Source organism: Schistocerca cancellata, chromosome 2 (assembly GCF_023864275.1).
Source record: "Schistocerca cancellata isolate TAMUIC-IGC-003103 chromosome 2, iqSchCanc2.1, whole genome shotgun sequence".
NCBI lineage: Eukaryota > Metazoa > Arthropoda > Insecta > Orthoptera > Acrididae > Schistocerca > Schistocerca cancellata.
Genome location: NC_064627.1, coordinates 315193071 through 315216344, shown reverse-complemented (window position 1 = coordinate 315216344; position 23274 = coordinate 315193071).

Sequence of the window (23274 nt, the reverse complement as noted above, 5' to 3'; positions counted from 1 at the left end):
CCCGTATTTTTCACAGTGCGATTTTAACATCTTTGGCGAAATGAAGAAAGACATAGATGGACGTCGGTTTCAGTTGGCCGATGAAGTGTAAGAGTGGGTGGCGTTATGGATCCATCAGAAACCGACTGTGTTCTACGAATATGGAGTCGATCGTCTCGTCTCTCAGTAGGAACTATGCTGTTTCTACCGTCTTACTTTCCCCTTTCATTTGGCTAATATCTGTGACTACATTCTGCGCTAGTTTGAGTAACAAAGGAATATGAAAGAATGATTTTATTAAACATATCGAGCTAGATGGCGTAGTGGCCTCGCGTTTAGGAGAAAGGCGGTTTAAATTCCCATCCAACCACCCAGAATTAGCTTATCCATGACTTTCCCAAAATGCCTAAGACAAATGCCATTTTGATTCCTTTTAAAGGGCACTAACAGTTTCATTCATCATCATCCCCCAAACCAAGCTTGTTCTCCGTCTCTAATGACCTCGTCATCGACGGGGCGCCAAACCATATTTACCCCTGCTTCTTTAGTAACCATACTAATACCTTAATTTAGATTTCGCTTTATTGTAAAAGCATGGCGATTCATCTGGCGGTGTTGTGGGGAGAGTCCTCGGCCCGCCAATTTTTTGGATCTTTTCCCATGATGTCAAGGGGAATTTTTTGATTATTGCTCTACAATATTAGGTTGCGAGGGTAGTAACAGGTGGTAGAAAAAATTAAAACGATGTTTTGAGTTGTAGACGGTGCTGGATTAATGAGAATGTTCGTGGGCTTACAACTATATCATCTTATAGATGTGTTGTCATGATATATATATGTATATATAGGACGAAAGCAACCGGGCATTCGCCTTAACCATTTCAACTATGCGGGCCCGCTTCTCATCCAACCCAGTTTACCGTATGTTCGTATGTTGCACACTACAACCGTATTGTCCCCAATCCATCATCCTCATCGCTCACAGACTCACTGATTCCCGTGAGAGATCAAAAGAAGAGTGAACCCTCACTGAAGGTTACCTTACTTCCATGTCAAGGCACGTAAATTTTAAGGGTGTAGTGTATGTTCTTTGTGGCATGCTGAAATTGCTGAACACGCTGCTAAGAGATTATACAGGTTAAACTGAGACTGTTGACGATGTGTTTCCAGTCCAGTAGTCGGATAATGAAATATTCTATATAACTAAATAATTTCTCTTTAGCGTGAATTATCTTAAATGTAAATAACTCTATAATCCCTGCTACAAATCAGAATGGATAGTTTTCTCATACATTAAAGTACTCATATAATTAAAAGAATCTTCTACTTTTTACAGTTCAAACAATGTAAGGCAGTTAGTTGTATCAGGCACATTTTTAATATCACTTACAGCGACGTTTAGAGCTTCATTTTATATTTTAGGGGTGGGTGTTGTATTATAGAAAACCTACCGTAACCTCTAGTTACTCCATTTTGAAATGATAAATTTTACATTATGTGTGCTGCAATTTGTTTCTGAAATCACAGAAATTACTCCAAACAAGCAAGATTTTTCCAAATGTGGAAAACTGTTACAAGGTACATCATAGTCATGTATACATCATGGTCATGTACCGAGGAACAAATACGTTGAACAAATCTAAAAGTTTTACGTTAGAAAAAATCTTACGAATACCGTATTTAATACAGTATGTCTCTTATTATAACTTACCTGCTTACCAATAATCATTAAGTGCAGTCAGATTAAGAGGAAGTGTTAAGAACAATCAGTTACAAGTTTAAAACATTTTGATGTAAAAGCTAGTGGCGACAAATACAAATCTCCATTTCCCAGACAGGGAAAATTGTTAAGAACTCAGTTAATTTGCAAATAGTACACGTTCTGTGTTAAAGAGACCTTCCATTTCGAGATACAAATGGTGCACAACTGACGGAGAATTGGTTAACCGTCCACACGTTATGCTACTGATTTAAAAATATACTCAGTTTTACTAATCATAAAACTCTGCAACATCCCCAAAATAGCGTTACTCTTGTACACGTTCCTTGATGTGATTCTAAAGTCGGTCACTTTATTGAAATACCGACGAGGGAATATCATGTTTCCTAGGTACACTATCCTCCAGGTGCAACACTCTCCCCTACGTTGTAGACTGAAAATATTTTTACTGGGACAAAAAAGCTAAGGCAGCCGTTGACAAGAATTTAAAACCTTTGAAGGACAAAACGTAGTACAAAATACTTTCATCTACATCAACATCTACATGGAGACTTTGCAAATCACATTTAAGTGCCTGGCAGAGGGTTCATCGAACCACCTTCCCAATCTCGTATAGTGCGTGGAAAGAACGAACATCTGTATTTTTCCGTACGAGCTCTGATTTCCCTTACTTTATCGTCGAGATCGTTTCTCCCTATGTGGGTTGGTGTCAACAAAATGTTTTCGGATTCGGAGGAGAAAGTTGGTGATTGGAATTTCGCGAGAAGATTCCGTCGCTACGAAAAACGCCTTTCTTTTAATGATGTCCAGCCCAAAATCCTGTATCATTTCAGAGTCACTCTCACCAATATTTCGCGATAATACAAAACTTGCTGCCCTTAGATGAACTTTTTCGATGTATTCCGTCAGTCCTATATGGTAAGGATCCCACATCGCGCAGCAGTATTCTAAAAAAGGACGGACAAGTGTAGTGTAGGCAGTCTCCGTAGTAGATCTGTTACATTTTCTAAGTGTCCTGCCAATAAACCGCAGTCTTTGGTTAGCCTTCCCCACATTTTCTGTGCGTTTCTTCCAATTTAAAATGTAATTCCTAGGTTTTAGTTGAATTTAAGCCCTTTAGATTTGACTGATTTATCGTGTAACCGAAGTTTAATGAACTCCTTTTAGCACTCATGTGGATGACCTCACATAGTTCGTTATTTAGGGTCAACTGCAAATTTTCACACCGTTTAGGTATCTTTTCCAAATTTCTTTAAATTCAGTACCGCCATTAGAGAGTTGTTCATTTACAGTGTTACATTTACAAAAAGAATGATTCAAATGGCTCTGAGAACTATGGGACTTATCTGAGGTCATCAGTTCCCTAGAACTTAGAACTACTTAAACCTAACTAACCCAGGTACATCACAGACATCCATGTCCGAGGCAGGATTCGAACCTGCGACCGTAGCCGTCATGAGGTTCCAGACTGAAGCGCCTAGTGTTACATTTACACTTACACAATCCTGATATCGGCTTCAAAGTGTTATTATCAAGTGTTTTAAGCGTTGCCATTGAGAGATACTTTTGTATTAAATGCAAGAAAATTCACTGTTTAGTACTTCTAACGTTAATGACAAGTTTATCGTTTTGGGGCGCTGCTTCCGAACGCATCTACATCTACATCTAGATGACTACTCTGCAATTCATATTTAAGTGCTTGGCAGAGGATTCATCGAACCACAATCATTCTATCTCTTTACCATTCCACTCCAGAACAGCGCGCGGGAAAAACGAACACCTAAACCTTTCTGTTCGAGCTCTGATTTCTCTTATTTTATTTTGATGATCATTCCTACCTATGTAGGTTGGGCTCAAAAAAATATTTTCGCATTCGGAAGAGAAAGTTGGTGACTGAAATTTCGTAAATAGATCTCGCCGCGACGAAAAACGTCTTTGCTTTAATGACTTCCACCCCAACTCGCGTATCATATCTGCCACACTCTCTCCCCTATTACGTGATAATACAAAACGAGCTGCCATTTTTTGCACCCTTTCGATGTCTTCCGCCAATCCCACCTGGTAAGGATCCCACACCGCGGAGCAATATTCTAACAGAGGACGAACGAGTGTAGTGTAACCTGTCTCTTTAGTGGACTTGTTGCATCTTCTAAGTGTCCTGCCAATGAAACGCAACCTTTGGCTCGCCTTCCCCACAATATTATCTATGTGGTCTTTCCAACTGAAGTTGTTCGTAATTTTAACACCCAGGTACTTAGTTGAATTGACAGCCTTGAGAATTGTACTATTTATCAAGTAATCGAATTCCAACGGATTTCTTTTGGAACTCATGTGGATCACCTCACACTTTTCGTTATCTAGCGTCAACTGCCACCTGCCACACGATACAGCAATCTTTTCTAAATCGCTTTGGAACTGGTACTGGTCTTCGGATGACCTTACTAGACGGTAAATTACAGTATCATCTGCGAACAACCTAAGAGAACTGCTCAGATTGTCACCCAGGTCATTTATATACACTCCTGGAAATGGAAAAAAGAACACATTGACACCGGTGTGTCAGACTCACCATACTTGCTCCGGACACTGCGAGAGGGCTGTACAAGCAGTGATCACACGCACGGCACAGCGGACACACCAGGAACCGCGGTGTTGGCCGTCGAATGGCGCTAGCTGCGCAGCATTTGTGCACCGCCGCCGTCAGTGTCAGCCAGTTTGCCGTGGCATACGGAGCTCCATCGCAGTCCTGAACACTGGTAGCATGCCGCGACAGCGTGGACGTGAACCGTATGTGCAGTTGACGGACTTTGAGCGAGGGCGTATAGTGGGCATGCGGGAGGCCGGGTGGACGTACCGCCGAATTGCTCAACACGTGGGGCGTGAGGTCTCCACAGTACATCGATGTTGTCGCCAGTGGTCGGCGGAAGGTCCACGTGCCCGTCGACCTGGGACCGGACCGCACCGACGCACGGATGCACGCCAAGACCGTAGGATCCTACGCAGTGCCGTAGGGGACCGCACCGCCACTTCCCAGCAAATTAGGGACACTGTTGCTCCTGGGGTATCGGCGAGGACCATTCGCAACCGTCTCCATGAAGCTGGGCTACGGTCCCGCACACCGTTAGGCCGTCTTCCGCTCACGCCCCAACATCGTGCAGCCCGCCTCCAGTGGTGTCGCGACAGGCGTGAATGGAGGGACGAATGGAGACGTGTCGTCTTCAGCGATGAGAGTCGCTTCTGCCTTGGTGCCAATGATGGTCGTATGCGTGTTTGGCGCCGTGCAGGTGAGCGCCACAATCAGGACTGCATACGACCGAGGCACACAGGGCCAACACCCGGCATCATGGTGTGGGGAGCGATCTCCTACACTGGCCGTACACCACTGGTGATCGTCGAGGGGACACTGAATAGTGCACGGTACATCCAAACCGTCATCGAACCCATCGTTCTACCATTCCTAGACCGGCAAGGGAACTTGCTGTTCCAACAGGACAATGCACGTCCGCATGTATCCCGTGCCACCCAACGTGCTCTAGAAGGTGTAAGTCAACTACACTGGCCAGCAAGATCTCCGGATCTGTCCCCCATTGAGCATGTTTGGGACTGGATGAAGCGTCGTCTCACGCGGTCTGCACGTCCAGCACGAACGCTGGTCCAACTGAGGCGCCAGGTGGAAATGGCATGGCAAGCCGTTCCACAGGACTACATCCAGCATCTCTACGATCGTCTCCATGGGAGAATAGCAGCCTGCATTGCTGCGAAATGTGGATATACACTGTACTAGTGCCGACATTGTGCATGCTCTGTTGCCTGTGTCTATGTGGCTGTGGTTCTGTCAGTGTGATCATGTGATGTATCTGACCCCAGGAATGTGTCAATAAAGTTTCCCCTTCCTGGGACAATGAATTCACGGTGTTCTTATTTCAATTTCTAGGAGTGTAGATCAGGAACAGCAGAGGTCCCAGGACGCTTCCCTGGGGAACACCTGATATCACTTCAGCTTTAGTCGATGATTTGCCGTCTATTACTACGAACTTCGAACTTCCTGACAGGAAATCACGAATCCAGTCGCACAACTGAGACGATACCCCATAGGCCCGCAGCTTTATTAGAAGTCGCTTGTGAGGAACGGTGTCAAAAGCTTTCCGGAAATCCATAAATACGGAATCAACCTGAGATCCCCTGTCGATAGCAGCCATTACTTCGTGCGAATAAAGAGCTAGCTGCGTTGCACAAGAACGATGTTATCTGAAACCATGCTGATTACGTATCAATAGATCGTTCCCTTCGAGGTGATTGATAATGTTTGAATACAGTATATGCTCCAAAACCCTACTGCAAACCGACGTCAATGATATAGGTCTGTAGTTCGATGGATTACTCCTACTACCCTTCTTAAACACTGGTGCGACCTGCGCAATTTTCCAATCTGTAGCGTAATCTGAAAGGAACCTAATCGGTATACAATCTGGACCTGAAGACTTGCCCGTATCAAGCGATTTGAGTTGCTTCGCAAACCCTAAGGTATCTACTTCTAAGAAACTCATGCTATCAGCTGTTCGTGTTTCAAATTCTGGAATATTCCATTCGTCTTCCCTCGTGAAGGAATTTCGGAAGACTGCGTTCAATAACTCCGCTTTAGCGGCACAGTCGTTGGTAACAGTACCATCGGCACTGCGCAGCGAAGGTATTGACTGCGTCTTGCCGCTTGTGTACTTTACATACGACCAGAATTTTTCGGATTTTCTACCAAATTTCGAGAAAATGTTTCGTTGTGGAACCTATTAAAGGGATCTCGCATTGAAGTCCGTGCCAAATTTCGCGCGTCTGTAAATTTTAGCCAATCTTCGGGATTTCGCGTTCTTCTGAACTTCGCATGCTTTTTCCGTTGCCTCTGCAACAGCGTTCGGACCTGATTTGTGTACCATGGGGGATCAGTTTCATCTCTTACCAATTTATGAGGTATGAATCTCTCAATTGCTGTTGCTACTATATCTTTGAATTTGAGCCACATCTTGTCTACATTTGCATAGTCAGTTCGGAAGGAATGGAGATTGTCTCTTAGGAAGGCTTCTAGTGACACTTTATCCGCTTTTTTAAATAAAATTATTTTGCGTTTGTTTTTGGTGGATTTTGAAGAAACGGTATTGAGCCTAGCTACAACGACCCTGTGATCACTAATCCCTGTATCAATCATGATGCTCTCTATTAGCTCTGGATTGTTTGTGTCTAAGAGGTCAAGTGTGTTTTCGCAACCATTTTTAATTCGCGTGGGTTCGTGGACTAACTGCTCGAAATAATTTTCGGAGAAAGCATTTAGGACAATCTCGGAAGATGTTTTCTGCCTACCACCGGTTTTGAGCAAGTATTTTTGCCAACATATCGAGGGAAGGTTGAAGTCCCCACCAACTATAACCGTATGAGTGGGGTATTTATTTGTTACGAGACTCAAATTTTCTCTGAACTGTTCAGCAACTATATCATCGGAGTCTGGGGGTCGGTAGAAGGAGCCAATTATTAACTTGGTTCGGTTGTTAAGTATAATCTCCACACATACCAATTCGCACGGAGTATATACTTCGACTTCACTACAAGATAAACCACTACTGACAGACACAAACACTGCACCACCAATTTTGTCTAATCTATCTTTCCTGAACACCGTCTGAGACTTCGTAAAAATTTCTGCAGAACTTATTTCAGGCTTTAGCCAGCTTTCTGTACCTATAACGATTTCAGCTTCTGTGCTTTCTATTAGCGCTTGTAGCTCAGGGGCTTTCCCAGCACAACTACAACAATTTACAACTACAATTCCGACTGTTCCTTGATCCAAGCAAGTCCTGTATTTGCCATGCACCCTTTGAGATTGCAGCCCACCCCGTACTTTCCCGAGGCCTTCTTACCTAAAGAACCTATCAGGTCCACACCACACAGCCTCCGCTACTCGTGTAGCCGCCAGCTGAGTGTAGTGAACTCCTGATCTATTCAGCGGAACCCGAAACCCCACCACCCTATGGCGGAAGTCAAGGAATCTGCAGCCAACACGGTCGCAAAACCGTCTGAGTCTCTGATTCAGACCCTCCACCCGGCTCTGCACCAGAGGTCCGCAGTCGGTTCTGTCAACGATGCTGCAGATGGTGAGCTCTGCCTTCATCTCGTAAGCAAGACCGGCAGCCTTCACCAAATCAGATAGCCGCTGGAATCCAGAGAGAATTTCCTCAGCCAGCCGCGGTGGTCTAGCGGTTCTGGCGCTGCAGTCCGGAACCGCGGGACTGCTACGGTCGCAGGTTCGAATCCTGCCTCGGGCATGGGTGTGTGTGATGCCCTTAGGTTAGTTAGGTTTAAGTAGTTCTAAGTTCTTGGGGACTTATGAGCTAAGATGTTGAGTCCCATAGTGCTCAGAGCCATTTCAATCATTTGAATTTCCTCAGATCCAAAGCGACACACGTCATTAGTGCCGACATGTGCCACCGCCTGCAGCTGGCTGCACCCTGTGCTCTTCATGGCGTACGGAAGGACCCTTTCCACATCAGGAATGACTCCACCCGGAATGCACACAGAGTGCACACTGGATTTCTTCCCCTGCTTAGCCGCCATATCCCTAAGGGGCCCTATTACGCAGCTGGCAATCATGGAGGATCACAATCAAGGCGTCCTTTCTCACGATACACGAACCAAGTAAACTATCTGTCACCAGTACGCCGGGCCTGCCGGGGTGGCCGAGTGGTTCTAGGCGCTTCAGTCTGGAACCGCGTGGCCGCAACGGTCGCAGGTTCGAATCCTAACTCTGGCATGGATGTGTGTGATGTCCTTAGGTTAGTTAGGTCTAAGTAGTTCTAAGCCTAGGGGACTGATGACCACAGATGTTCCATAGTGCTCAGAGCCATTTGAACCATCAGTACGCCGGCCGTGGTAGGCCCTACAGTCTGGAAACGCACGACCGCTACGGTCGCAGGTTCAAGTCCTGCCTCGGTCAAGGATGTGTGTGGTGTCCTTAGATTAGTTAGGTTTAAGTCGTTCTAAGGTCTAGGGAACTGATGACCTCAGAAGTTGAGTCCCATAGTGCTCAGAGCCATTTGTCATCAGTGCGTCGTACTGCATTACGTCATCTTCCCACTGCTGCCTTCTCACCTACTATAACAAGAGCTTCATATGTTGGCTGTAGAACGAGAAATATTTACAAGACTTGTGCGATAGGAACAAAGCCATGTTCCTACGACGGAGAGATAATGGACTTGCAGTGTGCACTATGTGTGAACTGGATTTCCTTTTATGTTCGCCGGCCGGTGTGGCCGTGCGGTTCTAGGCGCTTCAGTGTGGAACCGCGTGACCGCTACGGTCGCAGGTTCGAATCCTGCCTCGGGCATGGATGTGTGTGATGTCCTTAGGCTAGTTTGGTTTAATTAGTTCTATGTTCTAGGCGACTGATGACCTCAGACCTTAAGTCGCATAGTGTTCAGAGCCATTTTTGAACCCTAATATGTTCTGGTTGCGTTCGCTAGGAGACCGCTCCAGTCAAAAGGATAAAAGCGTCGCTCCTTTGTCTCCGGAGACTTCTCTGAAGCCTCCGGCGACAGAAGGTACAGAGGTGACGCACGGCTGTGCGCGGCTGCACACACGTGGACAGCCGCAGAGCGCCCTGTCGCTCGCCGCGGAGGTTGCCGCTTCTAGCCTTCTCGGGCGCAACGAGTCCGCTCATGAATATGCATCGCTCGCTTTGTTTTAACTACTAGTGCGCCGCACATACACATCGGCGGCTTCTATAATTAGCGCCGCTAATTAGAATGGAGAGAATCGTACACATCAGCATAAAATAGAAGTGCTTAGGGCCGTATACTGCTGTCTGCGCGTCGTGGGCGGGAAGAGGCACGGCGCATGCGCGGGGAGAGGCAGTAGCGACGGCAGTGGCTCGTCTAATTAACGCCGCGCTGCACCGCGCTGCGCGCCCGAGTCGCTGCAGCTGCACTTTGCCGGCTGCGTCACGCCAGCCGGGGGAGCGGACCGACAGATAAGACAAAGAAACGCGTGCTTCCCTTCGAGGGGCACCCGTCTTTTCATTGGCCTCTGGCAAAGGGTGCGATCCGTGTAACAACGCGGAGGCGCCTCAGGTGCAAGGGTTGCACAAAACAGTGTGGCCACCCTGCCATTAACACCTAGCCTCCGGAGCTTCTTTTCTGGCTTGCCTGTAACGCGGCGACATTGTCTTTTGTTCCCTCGTGCGAAATAACATCTCCGGAATATTCCACACCAAAAGTTCGTCTTTGATCGCTGTGTTAGGCCACCGTTGTGTCCAATGTTATACACTTCAAAAGAGGTCTGTTCATTGGCGCTTCCTTAGTGGGTCTGTGAAGATCATAATACGTAATGAACTACACCCAGTTGCATTACAGCACGCACTTCAACGAGAAATGACATTTCCTAAACCGTCTAGTGTACAAGAAAAGAAAACGACAACAATGTCGCCGCGCGGAGTGGCAGCACGATTTGAGGCTCCGTGCACGGATTGCGCGGCCCCTCCCACCGGAGGTTCGAATCCTCCCTCGGGCGTGGGTGTGTATGTTGTTCTTAGCATAAGTTAGTTTAATTAGTGTGTAAGTCTAGGAACCGATGACGTCAGCAGTTTGGTCCCTTAGCAATTCACACACATTTGAACATTTTTTGAACAATGTCACTTTAATGTGGGTGCGACAGACCTACTTCCATTATAGACCGACGGGATATAGGATGAAGAAATGCAACGCGAGATGGAGGTGCTTTTCTTTCATTTCTGCGTTTCTGTAGAGTAATTCAGCGTAGTGACATACGTGCGTTACACGTGAAGTATACAGATACAGAGTATGCATATTTAATTCTGTCCAAAATTAAAACAACAAACCGATATTTCCCCGTCCTCTGTCTAATTCGCGATATAACCATACAAATTGTCAACGGATGTCCGTACGATCGTATTCTGCATTGAAAATGGCATCCTTGTCAACGGACAACCACGTCATCGATGACGTCAGGGCACCTGTCAAACGGTTTAGTCTTTGTCGGGTGGTCCCACATCCACAATCGTTGTGTACACAGTTACAGACGGTGCAGTGTGGCACAGAGAAGACACCTACCAGACTTTCTGCACTGGAGGACCATAGGAAGAATGGAAGTACGGCAGTCGCTTAATGTGAATTGTTTTCTTGTTTCTAGAATGTGGAGACCGTTAATAGAGACCGAAACTTTATCCCGAAGAGCAGAGCAGGCCCGACCACATGTGGCATCTGAAAGAGAGGACCGTTATTTGACTGCCTTATTACTGCACGGCAACTGGCCTCTGACCCCGCAGAATCCACTGGATGTGTTGTATCGAGGCAAACGGTGTACAGGTGGCTTTGGCAGAGTGGCCTTTGTTGTCGGGGTCGTGCTGTACGTGTACTTCTGACGCGTCGTCATAAAAGCGAAAATCTAGAGTGAATTCGTTAACATGCCACTTGGACGGTCGAATATAGGACCAACGTTCGTTTTTCAGATGAGTCCCGATTTGGTCCGGAGAGTGGTTCCCAACGGCTTCACATCTGGAGGGAACGTGGAACACGATTTCGGGACCCAGACATTGTGGAAAGAGATCGATATCGAGGAAGATCCCCAATGGTGTGGGCAGGGATTATGTTGACCACTAGAACACCTGTTAATGAAATTGTACGACTGAATTGCCAAGATTTAACTGCCGTAAAATATCGTGACGAGATCTTGGTACCAGAAGTGCGATAGTTGCGATATGCTGTGAGCCCATATTTCGTACTGATGAACGGTAATGCTCGATCTCATAAAGCACGGGTAATTAGTGTTTTCTTGGAAACGAAGATATTGCAAGCATGAGGTGATCTGCTAGCTCCCCGGATTTGAATATCGTAGTGCATGTCTGGGATGCAATAGGGAGACAGACTGCATCACGTCAGCATCCACCAATTACTTTCTAAGACTTGCAAGGAGCTCTGAAGGAAGAAAGGCTTTATTGCCTCAACATGAAATCGATAACATGTCCTTCCGTCGTCTGGTCCGTTTAGCTGCTAGAGGTTGTCACACACCACACTAAGTTCATTAAGCAGTTGTCGGAATTTTTGCGCAAATCCGTTAAGTTGGAAAAAACGAAGATAATTTTTGTCTACCGATATGCATGTTGCTGTTGTTTAAATTTTGTATTCCTTACATTGTTTCTACTTTAATGTCACCTGTTTATACTGTTTTGTGGCAAAATAATCGTAACCTTGCAAAATTTCCGTTTGCTGATTTAATTTTGGACACCAGTCTACATCTGTTAAAATATTAATAGTATCTTAATACTAATCTATCGCTTCTCAACACGTAGTTCCCATCGTTGTGCCGCTTGAATATACGCTGTTGATGGAAGTTCGTTTTGTTGGAGTACAGCCATCTGAGGACTGCTGATTTCACTTCCGCATCTGTCGCAGAGCTTGATCGGCAGGAGTTGCTTCACGAAAGCAAACAGATGAACGTACGACGGTTCAAGATCCGTACTGTATGGTGGATGCTGGAGCACCTCCCACGCGAATTAGGCAATTTTCTCACGAAAAAGAGCAGCAACGTAGGAGAGAGAGCATTGTCATGAGGAAATTTGACACCGTCAGCGTTAATTTTGTAGTGTATGTCACGAATGGACTACGAAACTTGAGCAAAATTTCTGTGTAGGCTGCATCATTCACAGTAGTCCATTGTTCTGTAAAGTCCACCGGAAACACACTGTGGCTGTCCCAGAACACTCTCACAAGCACTTTCCTAGCAGATTGAGTCACTGAATTTTTATCGTAACTGGGATCCAGCATGTTTCCACTCCATAGAAGCCTGCCGAGTTTTGAGAGTTCAGTTGTACTCCTTCGACTCATACCTTTTAGAAAGTAACGCCCTTCTGCGGCATATGCTTGTCATCATTGGGTGGCCCTGCGTATGCCTGCCAGGTTCTTAGGCGGCCATCGAGCAATAATTTTACGAAGTTTCATCGTGTCGTGAACAATATCGTACACCGAGCAATAGAAAGTGTGTAACTGCTGCAATAAGGGTCGCCGTTGCACACGCCGCTCGGTCAAAACTGCTGCCTCAGTGCCCTCGACTTTCTGCAGGGCTGCAGCTGTTACCGGCCGCCTGGAGCGTGGCGAATCACTAAGGTTCACAAGACCCTCCTGGAAGCATGCTTACCACCTGAAGACATTGCTGCGGTCCATACAGTTGCCCCCAAACACGTCGCGCATGTTCCTGTGAATTTAATTCGGTTTATGCCCTTTGACCCATAAACGATCGAAATAACACTTCGCTGCTCTTCGCATGTTGACGACAGTGAAACACGTGTCGTGTTTTCTTCGCAGTTCGGGCTGCTCTCGCTAGAGCTGCACTTGAAAACAAAGTACCCTCCGCAGCGCAAACTTCAAACTACGTCATCGTGAAATTTCACCATTCCAGCTGCAATACCAGGGGAGAAAATTATTATTGTGCGTTACTTTGCGATACTGTCTCGTATATATTACTTTTTAATTTTATGTTAGTGGCAAACGGAGGTGCAAATCTGTTTCCTACGTAACTGGCAGAAATTGAAACAGGTGTGGCGTTTACCGCAATGCCGATGCGGCGTAGCGAGCATTGGTTGGGATCGACAGCGAAAGGCAGCGATTTCTTTACTAGCTGACGAAAACTTCAGTCAAAGACATTTAATATTCAGTGGAGCAGCATGTTAAGGAAAATCTTTCTGAAACAGTATTTAAGACTGTGGTGTTTGCTGTTTATTGTGTGTGTGAGAGAGAGTGGAGTGGTGGGAGCACAGCGCTGCACTTCAAGATTTTGTATAGAACTCTCGCTGTACTTGCTTCTCCCTTGGTACACATCGCCCAGTTCTTTTTTCAAGAGTCAAATGCAGTGATAGATATGTCATTCACTGAAACTGCAAGGATACATTTTATGTTAAGCGGTTACTACGACTGTGAATTAGTCTGTTCTGCCAAAGGTCAGTAGATATCCCGGTCGTGACAGTATTCTTGTATCAACTCGAGCTGTCAGATCATACGAGTGGAACCCAGAAAGTAAGAAAACAATTATTATTGAAAATGAATAAATTAAAAATACAAAAAATTATAGAAACGAATATAATTATAGAAAATATACAACGTGTTAACAAAAGGGACGAACATTTTTACAAGGTGGTAGTGACCATCAAAATAAGAAGAAAGGCCAATAAACATGGCATCTAAAATGCAGACCTTAAGAGGTATGAGGTCTTTCCCATCTTCGGTACTGTTGAACGTATTTCATTTAATGCAATCTCTTTGCTTTCCATATTTTGGGAGGAGGTTGTAACACGACTACAGAATACGAACTGAGAGTAAATCGAAGAAATACGAAAATAATAAGAAGTAGCAGAAACGAGAATACCAAGAAACTTAACTTTAGTATTGGTGACCACGAAGTAGATGAAGTTCAAGAAATTCTGCTACCTGGGCAGCAAAATAACCGATGACGTTCGGAGCAAGCAGGATATAAAAAGCAGACTAGCACTGACATAAAGGGCATTCCTGGACAAAGAAAGTCTAACAGTATCAAACATAGGTTTAATTTGAGGAAGAAATTACTGAGTATGCACGGTAGGTGCGCAGCATGGTATGGCAGTGAAACATGGACTATGGGAAAACCGGAACAGAAGAGAATCGAAGCATTTGGGATGTGGTGCTACAGAAGAATGTTGAAAATTAGATGGACTGATTTGATGACGAATGAAAAATGAAAGGTTCTCTGCAGAATAGGGGAGGGAGTACATTGTTGGAAACACTGACAGGAAGAATGGACATCAGCAATTAGCTGCACAAAGGAAATATTATCTCCCGGTTTCAGACACCTAGTGCCCTACTTCAGAAGAGCTAATGTCATTAGCTGATTAGCTCTGGTTCTTGCATGATGTATGCACTTGTTGTATTGTGTCCTTATACCATATTTGTACATGCACTGTGATCCATATGAACACAACAATGTGCTGCATACACCAGCTTCTTTTTGACGCTCGTTGGTAATGTGATAATTCTAATCAACTGAAGAAGAGCGCTCGGTGACTGAAAGCGGTAAAGGAATTAAATTTGTTTTTTGCAAATGCTTGCTGACTCTTCAACAAATACATTTACAGTTGCTGAACATGGATAAAGTACTGAACTAAAAAATGAATGTATAAAACAATTAACAAAATAAATGTATATACAGGGCGTTCAGAAACAGTCGTAGAAACTTGTAAGGGTTTTTAAGGGTACGTTGTTCAGAAAAAAATTAAGTTTCCGAGTTATTTAGCATTGAAGTTAGCCGATCAGGTCATTCTGTATGCAAACTCAAGTACTTGCTCGCGCTAAAATGAGGTAACGTGGGGGTCCGTGAGTTACCATTTATTGAAATGCTCATCACCAGTTAAAATTTGCCTTTTTTTGGAAGTGATGAACATAAGCAAGCTGAGCAAAAGCTACGTTTGTTTTATTCGGGGAAACAACGAAGAACACATTTGCCAATACTGCCTCTGCCAGGATGCTTGAATCTTCACCCGATACGACCTGACTGGCTAACTTCAATGCTGAATAACTCGGAGACGGCGCAAACTATAGAATTTTTTCTTAACAGTCATTTCCCAGCACATCCTACCCTGCAATATCTTACACACTTTCAGGATGTTTCTCATCAACCTTTATATACATGAATATTTGAATAACACTTAACAGCCGGCCAGAGTGGCCGTGCGGTTCTAGGCGCTACAGTCTGGAACCGAGCGACCGCTACGGTCGCAGGTTCGAATCCTGCCTCGGGCATGGATGTGTGTGATGTCCTTAGGTTAGTTAGGTTTAATTAGTTCTAAGTTCTAGGCGACTGCTGACCTCAGAAGTTAAGTCGCATAGTGCTCAGAGCCCAACACTTAACATGCTATTATTTATCCACAGAATCGCCGTTGAGGTCAATGCAGTTTGGAAGCCTGGGCACCAGTTTTTAAATACCCTCATCGTATACCGACCGCTCCATCTCTTGAAGCCACTTTGTCACTCTCCATGACCTCCTCCTCATAGTTCGAAAAGCGCCGACCACCCAAGAACTTCCTTAATTTAATGAGTGCCGTGACGGAATGTGCCGCTCTTCGTTGGATCTTCTTCATTTATATCAGTCCTACGAGACAAGTATCTCAGATTGATGAACATTACTAAAGGATCCAAATGATGAACTGTCGTTAACGTGGAACGGGTGTTCTCAAGTTACAGCAGAATGCAAAAATAAGAATATTGGACATGGCTTCTATTAAAATGAGATTGAGTGTAAAAGGTATCGTGGGCTGGATATTAATTATGTCAATGGTTTATTTTAAACGCAGAACGATCTCTGCGATAGGTATATACGTCATTGCATTTGAGGAGAACATATCCTCTGGAAACGACTTGTACTGTGAAAAGTAATTCTTTTGTTTCTTGATTACTACATGTTACTAACTTCCTATGATACCTGTCGACTGAATTATATCTTTGAATCTTACCACTCCCACAATATTTTACTTATTTGACAAGCTGATTTTTTTCTTGTATGGCAGTACAAATTAAGGAAAATATCGGTTGTTTCTTACTACTCGAACCCTTACGGACCGTAACAGTTAAAAGAGACAATGTTAACTTCTAGCGAAATCCTAGATAAATGTTGCGATTACTGTGCTATTAATATACAGCCTGACGACCCTAATGTAGCCAGTGTAAACAAACAAATCAATAAAAACACAAATCTGAATCTACCCTTCCCGTGACCTCCACCAGTTCCAAACGGTAGGGAACGCTGTATGTACACTGGGTGACGTGGTAGATTTTCAGCAATTGACATTCAAGGATCCTTGCTCCTACCACTTCAAGAACCTGGTCTTCACATTAAATTTTTGATGAACGGGTTTAGTACAGCAGACCAAGTACGAATGAATTGTTAGTGAAGTTCCGGTCCCGTTGTATTTCGAAGATGCAAATTAAGTTTCAGCAGTTCCTTTGGGTACATAGGTCTCCCCTCTCGTTGGATAGTTGAAACTGACACAAGGGCTGAGGCTACACAAGTCCTGTAACTGAGAAAATTCTTCCAAAGAGTCTGACTGAGGCTACCCCATTACCAGCTCAGAAGACTGTTGGGAGAAAAGTCCCTTACTCGATAACAGCTTGTTACTCGAAGAGGCCGTTCTACATCTACATCAATACACGGCAGGCCACTTAACGGTTTGTGTCGAAAGGTAGTTCTGGTACCACTGAGCCCCTATTTCCTTTTCCAAGCGCGACTGACATGTGAGAATAATGATCGCCGGTAAGCCTCTGTATGGGCTATAATTTCTCGAAATTTCTCAAAAATTGGTTCAAATTGCTCTGAGCACTATGGGACTTAACATCTGAGGTCATCAGTCCCCTAGAACTTAGAACTACTTACACCTAACTAACCTAAGAACATCACACACATCTATGCCCGAGGCAGGATTCGAACCTGCGACCGTAGCGGTCGCGCGGTTCGAGAATGAAGCGCCTAGAACCGTTCGGCCAGAACGGCCGCCTCGAAATTTCTCGTCGTGGTCATTTCGTGAGATGTATGTGCAGAGGAGTAATATATTGTACGACTTGTACCGGGAATACCCATTCGAAATGCAATGATGCACAAAGTCTCTCTTGTAACATCTGCCACTGAATTTTGTTGAGCATCTCTGTAACGCTCTCGCGCCGATTAAACGAACCCGTGACGGAATGTCCCGTTCTTCGTTGGATCTTCTTCATTCGTATCAGTCCTACCTGACAAGTATCTAAGATTGATGAACAGTACTAAAAGATCGGTCGTATACGCGCCTTGTAAGCCAATTTCCGCGTGGATGAGTTGCATTTCCTTAATATTCCTTCTATGGATCTCAGTCTGGCATCTTCTTTTCCTGGTATTGGTTTTATGTGGTTATTCCAGTTAAGGTCGCACTGAATAGCTACTCTTAGATACTTTACGGCAGATAATGTTTCCACCAGTATCTCATCGATAGTGTGGTTGTAGAGTATTCCCTTTCTTTTCCTATATGCGGAATATGTGACATTTATGTAGTTCAGGATCAACTGCCACAGCCTGAACCATTTACCAATCCTTCGCAGGTCATTCTGCAAATCGGTACTGTCTTCTGGTGTTGCTGGTTTCTTGTAGACGACGTCACCATCTGCGTACAGTCTTAACGAGGATCCAATGCTTTCCACTAGATCATTTGCACATATTACCAACAATAAATGTCCTATCATACTCTCTTGGCATACTCAGAAAATTACCGTTACATTTGCCGATTTTGTTACGTTAAGAGCGATGTGTTGAGTTCTGTCTGCAAGGAAATCTTTAATCTAGTTGCAAGTCTGGTCCGATACTCGATAAACACGTTTCTTTCACTAAACGGCAGTGCAGTACGGTGTCCTGAAGTCAAAGCACACGGAGTCAACCTGAGTACCGTTGTCTACAACGCTATGGATCTCGTGGAGGAATAGAACAAAGTGAGTTTCGCAAGGTCTCTTTTTGCGGAATTCATGTTGATATTAGTAGAAGAGACTTTCGTTCTCCAAAAACGTCTTCATAATTGAGCGTAAAAAATGTATTGCCTGGAAAGCTGAAGATCACACATGTTCCATGATTCTACAAGGATTGACGTCAGCTATATAGGCTTTTAATTATGTGCATCTGTCCTACGATCGTTTTGAAAACGGGAACTGTATTCACTTTTTTTCCATTCAGTAGGTACCCTTCGTTGCTCGAGCGATCTACGATAAGGTGCTGTTAGAAGGGGAGCAATTCTTTTCTCATGATCTTTATAGAATCTTACAGGTATCTTATTTTATGCTGATGCCTTTCCACTACTAAGCGACTGAAGTTACTTTTCTATTCCGCGATCGGTTATCTCAATATCTGCCACGCAGACATTCGTACTGTGACAGAAAGTAGGGACCGTGTTACGATCTTCAGCGGTGATACAATTTTGGAAGACTGAATTCAGTACTTCGGCGCCGGCCGAAGTGGCCGGCGGTTCTAGGCGTGACAGTCTGGAACCGCGCGACCGCTACGGTCGCAGGTTCGAATCCTGCCTCAGGCATGAATGTGTGTGAAGTCCTTAGGTTAGTTAGGTTTAAGTAGTTCTAAGTTCTAGGGGACTGATGACCCCAGAAGTTAAGTCCCATTGTGCTCAGAGCCATTTGAACCATTGTTCAGTACATCGGCGTTTTCTCTGTTAGCATCCGTTTCGATGCCATTATGGTCACTGAGTGAACGAATAGTGTTTTCGAACAGCTTGATGATCTTACGTAAGACCAATACCTCTTAGAGTTGTTACTCACATCGGATTACAGAATTTTACTTTCAACGTCACTGAAGGCTCCTCTCATTGCCCACTTTACGTTTATTTTCGCTTCTTTCCGCCTTCGTTTGTCAGTTACGTTTTGATTTTTCTTGAATCTGTGCTGAAGCTCTCTTTGTTTACGTAGCAGTTTTCTGACATGACTATTAAGCCTTAGTTTGTCTTTCCCATAACTTAAGACGTTGATGGATACATGGTGGTTCATTGATAGTAACCGGGTCAAATATCTCACGATATAAGCATCAAACAAAAAAACTATAAAGAACAAAACTCGTCTAGCTTGAAGGGGGAAACCACATGGCGCTATGGTTGGTCCGCTAGATGGCGCTGCCGTAGGTCAAACGGATATCAACTGCTTTTTTTTAAATAGGAACGCCCATTTTTATTACATATTCGTGTAGTACGTAAAGAAATATGAAGTTTTAGTTGTACCACATTTTCGCTTTGTGATATATGGCGCTGTAATAGTCACAAACGTGCTTCGTGATACATAACCCGTGTTAAAATGGACTGTTTACCAATTGTGGAAAAGGTCGATATGGTGCTGATGTATGGATATTGTGATCAAAATGCCGAGCGGGCGTGTGCTATATATGCTGCTCGGTATCCTGGACGACATTATCCAAGTGTCCGGACCGTTCGCTGGATAGTTACGTTATTCAAGGAAACAGGAATCGTTCAGCCATATGTGCAACGTCAACCACGACCTGAAACAAATGATGATGCCCAAGTAGGTGTTTTAGCTGCTGTCTCCGCTAATCCGCACATCAGTAGCAGACAAACTGCGCGAGAATCGCCCCTCTCAAAAACGCCTGTGTCGAGAGTGTTACATCAACATCGATTACACCCATACCATATTTCTAAGCACCAGGAATTGCATGACGACGACTTTGAAGATCGTGTACAGTTCTGCCACTGGGCACAAGAGAAATTACGGGACGATGACAGATTTTTTGCACGCGTTCTATCTAGCGACGAAGCTGTCATTCGCCGACAGCGGTAACGTAAACCGGCATAATATGCACTATTGGGCAACGGAAAATCCACAATGGCTGCGACAAGTGGAACATCAGCGACCTTGGCGAGTTAATGTATCGTACGGCATTATGGGAGGAAGGATTATTGGCCCCCACTTTATCGATGGTAATCTAAATGGTGCAATGTATGCTGATTTCCTACGTAATGTTTTAGCGATGTTACTACAAGATGTTTCACTGCATGACAGAATGGCGATGTACTTCCAACATGATGGATGTCCGGCACGTAGCTCGCGTGCGGTTGAAGCGATATTGAATAGCATATTTCATGACAGGTGGATTGGTCGTCGAAGCACGATACCCATGGCCCGCACGTTCACCGGATCTGACGTCCCCGGATATCTTTCTGTGAGGAAAGTTGAAGGATATTTGCTATCGTGACCCACCGGCAACGTCTGACAACATGCGTCAGCGCATTGTCAATGCATATGCGAACATTACGGAAGGCAAACTACTCGCTGCTGAGAGGAATGTCGTTACACGTATTGCCAAATGCATTGAGGCATTTTGAGCATTTATTGCATTAATGTGGTATTTACAGGTAATCACGCTGTAACAGCATGCATCCTCAGAAATGATAATTTCAGAAAGGTGCATGTATCACATTTGAACAACCAAAATAAAATGTTCAAACGTACCTACGTTGTGTATTTTAATTTAAAAAACCTACCTGTTACCAACTGTTCGTGTAAAATTGTGAGCCATATGTTTGTGACTATTACAGCGCCATCTATCACAAAGCGAAAAAAGTGGTCTAACTAAAACATTCATATTTCTTTATGTACTACACGAATATATCGTAAAATGGGGATTTCTATTAAAAAAAACCAGTTGATATCCGTTCGACCTCTGGCAGCGCCATCTAGCGGGCCAACCATAGCGCCATCTGGTTTCCCCTTTCAAGCTGGACAAGTTTCGTTGTTTGTAGTTTTTTCGTTTGACGCTTGTTTCGTGAGATATTTGGCCCGGTCACGATCAATGGACCACCCTGTATATGCAGACAGAAGCGAATAATGAAAATTTCTACAGAGGCAGCGATTCGAACGTTGGTCTCATGCTCAGTAGGCTGATGAGCTAACCATGACGTCACCCTGTCACAGTGGCTTTGCACTACTGCACGGTCTTCCCTAGCACACCTTCGTCCTTAATCCAAAACCCTATATACGCCTCAGCCCGCTTCGATACAGGACGGAGGTTTGCTAGGGTAATCCGTCTAGTCGTCCAAGGCCAGAGTGGCATAAGGGTTAGCCATCCTGGATTCGAATCCTCATCTTCGTACAATTTTTCATTTTCGCTTAAGTCTGCACAAATACATCACAGATAGCTGAGACTTTATAAGGTTTCTGAAACCATGTGGTTGAATTTGATCCTTAAGACCTCGCTCGGAACATACTTTCCAAAGGCATATTAAGTTTTTTTTTCCATTTGCGCTCCACATTTCGTCCTGAGCACTGATACTTGACGCAAAGTACTCAGTAATTTGTATCCCGTCCATCAGCACCACACATCACCAGAAACAACCGCTCAGAGGCGTCCTGCCGGTGACGGCTGCAACGCCATTGCAGTCTCGCTGCGACTGCAGCCGCCTTGTAAGGAAAGTCAGGGGGCCGAGCCCGCAGCGCAGCGCTCAAGGCCGCCGCCGAGTGGAGGGCACCGGACCGACATCGAACCCCTGATTTGTGGCGCAGACGGACAGCGCACCCGTATGCCGGGCACATGGCCACTCGTCTGGCTCTGATCGCTAGTGTGTGTGTGTGTGTGTGTGCGTGTGTGTGTGAGCGTGCGCCAATATCGTCGCATCGCAATTAACTGTCGGGCTGTCCGTAAATCACTGGCAGCGGTCCGGCTTGCCGCAGCGGGTAGCCGCCGTCCCGTCCGCTTTCTGGTAGAAGCACGTCTCCTACTTGCTCTCTCTCTTCTCGGGCGTATGTGTGTGTGTGTGTGTGTGTGCGCGTGTGCGTGTGCGTGTGCGTGTGCGTGTGTGTGTGCTGGAGTCCACTTTCAGCGGCCTATCAGTAAATCCTCCCCACGTCATATTCTTCAAACAATCGAATACCCATCTTCAAATATCTGACTACTTTGCAAATGAGTTAACCCAGTTCTTAAAGCAACTCTGTGTTATAGTACTCATATCCATAGCTGGACAACGTTAATCAAAAAGTCAAGTTCCCTAATCCTTAATCCATTACTAAAAAAGTTAATTTCTTTAAACGTTAAAGCGTTACTTTACGGAAGATTTATCGGGAGTTAACAATTAATCGTTAACTCGTAACAGTAAACTTTATGTCGTAGGTTCAGTGAAATGACGTTGTGAATCAAACGTAGTACTATCGTTTATACGAAAAAGGTTTTGGTTGAAGAAGTTCAGATGGGACATCGAAGACATAAAGGAATCATGTTCGTAACAAAGGAGTTTATTATGCATAGGCCCCCACTAGCTTGAGACACACCGCTGCCAACTGCTGCATTGCCGAAAAACCCTTTCCTGCTTCTCTATCGATATCTGAACGGCGGATGGTTCCTCTGAAAGGGCACGGCTGACTTCCTTCCCCATCCTTCCCTAATCCGATGAGACCGATGACCTCGCTGTTTGGTGTCTTCCCCAAACAACCAACCAACTGAACGGCCAAGTTTCATTTTTCATTTTGGCTTTCTTTGACTGGACTCTGCTCTCACCGTTCCGTAAAATTGTACATACCGCAATTCATGTGCTCTCCTTGTGGGCTGTTTCAAATTCTTAAGGGTCGGTTGTTTACATCAGGCTCCCGGGTGTAGCCACACGCCCACCTGACCCGAACTTCTCAGAACACGATTTTTGCGGGCGGTGCGGCGTCATTTTTATCATAATTAGTAGGTACCTAATTAACGATTAATAGGCTCAACGTAAACGGAAGCTACACAGGTCGTTAACCGTTTCTTGAGTTGACTTAAAATTAATCCATTTCTTGAAAACTTAACTTCGATAATTAACGATCAACAGATTAAAGGTCTTGTGCCCACCTACGGCCATATCTCCTGATCTATGTGTCATACAATCATATAATTTTAGAGGTGCATTCCGTCGTAAATGTGGATACCATCCGGAAATATGTTTCGAAAAGAGAGAGTAGTAAAGAAGTAATAAATTAAAACATCAGTGCTAAATGTGGATAGTGTCTG